Source organism: Anolis sagrei, chromosome 3 (genome assembly GCF_037176765.1).
Source record: "Anolis sagrei isolate rAnoSag1 chromosome 3, rAnoSag1.mat, whole genome shotgun sequence".
Taxonomy (NCBI): Eukaryota; Metazoa; Chordata; class Lepidosauria; order Squamata; family Dactyloidae; genus Anolis; species Anolis sagrei.
Window position 1 is genome coordinate 128,983,458 of NC_090023.1, and position 2,243 is coordinate 128,985,700.

Here is a 2,243-nt window from a genome sequence, read left to right on the forward strand (position 1 = left end):
TTGAAAGTGCATCACCCCATCAACCTACTTTGGACTACATTCCTACTCACAATCTGCCATATAGGGATAACAGTACTGAATTGCACTGCAGGGGTAATACAGGCAGTCTCCAAGTTACAAACAAGATAGGTTCTGTAGGTTTGTTCTTAAGTTGAACTTGTATGTAAGTTGGAACAAGTCCATTTTTAAGTATAACTCCAGCAGTATATGTATAAGCATTGGAGCTTTAATGCATAGGGAAGCATTAACACTCCTGTGACATTTGTTTTGTTGTCTGTGCCCCAGTTCAGAGGATTTCACCTTACTTTCTGTCCCTTTGATAACTGGATATTGGTTTGTTGTGGAAACAAGAATTGGAGATAAAGCTTCAAAGGAGACATCTTTCCCCCATGATAATAACTCTTTCAGGAGTGAATTTCCCTTCCCAGGTATAGATTTCTTTCACTTCTTGTTGTCTCAACCCCATTCTTAAGTATGAGTTGTTTGTAAGTCGGATATTTGTAACTCGGGCACTGCCTGTACATGCAGTACTATCAATCTTAACAAGTAGCTTGTTGTTGGTCTTTTTGTTTTACCCGTATTGCACATTTACACTGTTTACAGCTTCCTCAGAACGCCAGAGCTCAGAGCAGCAGTTAAAACCAATAATAACATTCAATAAATTTCTGAAATAGAGTTAAACTACACAATGCAGGTAAAACAATTAATATTGTATGTAAAATTCAAGAAGCTCATGAAGTGGAGTGTCCTTGCCATAGGGTAAAATACTTTAAAATTTGTGTATGCTGGGTTTTTTTTAAAAAAGTTTTCAACCAGTGAATTGGTCTTCCTTTCTTTATTATTTATTCAAATAAATAACATTCAAAACATTATCCATTAATAACACATGTTTACATCATTTCTCCTCTTTCTCTCTCCCTCCCACCCCCTTACTGGGAATAGTTTACAAATGTTGCTGTACTTATTACAGTTGTTCAACCATGAGGACAATCTTGTTTAATTCCTTATATTTTCTTTCCCCTTTATTCTATAAATTAAGCCTTTCCATTTTGCTTCCCATGACTTTCAGATGTAGCCCATCCTGTAATAAGTCCCCTAGATGGGTGACCACCATGAAGAAAGTGGCAGCTAAAGGTGTCGATGTCACTTTTGAAGATCAACAGAAAATCAATTATTTTGCAAGAAACACCAGTAGAATTACAGAACTGAAAGAAGAAATATAGGATAAAAAGAAACAGCTTCAGAACTTGCAAGATGCATGTGACGACATCATGATGCTTGCACTCATACCTTATCAAATTGGAGAAGTCTTCCTTAGCGACCATCTTCATTAGCCATCATCTCTTGAGACACAAGAGATGTTGGAGGAAGCAAAACAAAACTTACAGGAAGAAACTGGAGCTCTGGAGTCTCAAGCAGAGTCAATCCAGAGAGTATTAACAGACCTTAAAGTCCAGGTTTATGCAAAGTTTGGCAACAATATAAATCTTAAGGCAGATGATAATTAAATACTATAAAAATAGCATTTTGGTTTTCTCCCTTCTTAACTCTGATGTAGTTTTATACATTCATTTGTCTGCTTCATGTATTTAACAAAATAATTATTTTGCACATCTGTGATTATTTATGTTTTAAGTAAGTAGATCCATGTTCATCTGGTGCATAATCAAATGGGGTTTGCAGAAATAAATCTATATTATTAAAAAGCTTCTAAATTATGTTGACCTTTAGCTTTTTGTATTGTGATTATTGTATTATGGAATACTTTTATTGTTGCTCTTTTTAAGCACACTGGGCATGTTTTCATGGGATCCTAGAGTTGGCCAAGACCACAAGGGCCATCCAGTTCATTGAACAAAAGTGTTTATGATATATATGTATGTATACAATAGGCTGTATTACAGAAGAAATAAGTGGCAAAACCACCTCCTTGCCTAAGAAAACCCTATGAATTTCATTGGCTCACCATAAGTTCACAGGGGACTTGAAGATGCATGTGCGCGTGCACACACACACAACTTTTGAAATTCAGTGAATAAAATGTGTTGAGAATGCACAGATGCATCAACATGAAAAACACAATTGTTTGCACAATGACCATGATGGCAGGATATATCTTATGGAACCATACTCAAGGAATATAGCAATCCAAATGGTGATAATTTAATTGAATGGGCAGAATCTTTACACAATTGCAATTTGGAACAGGGTCAACCCAAGATCTGCTACCCTCAACTATCATC

The 2,243-nt window shown here is 35.9% G+C and overlaps 1 pseudogene; it reads left to right on the forward strand.

Annotated features, from left to right (window-relative positions):
• Nucleotides 1–1,112: 1,112 nt before the first annotated feature.
• Nucleotides 1,113–1,508, forward strand: LOC132769960 (prefoldin subunit 4 pseudogene; annotated as a pseudogene).
• The last annotated feature ends 735 nt before the right edge of the window (nt 1,509–2,243 follow it).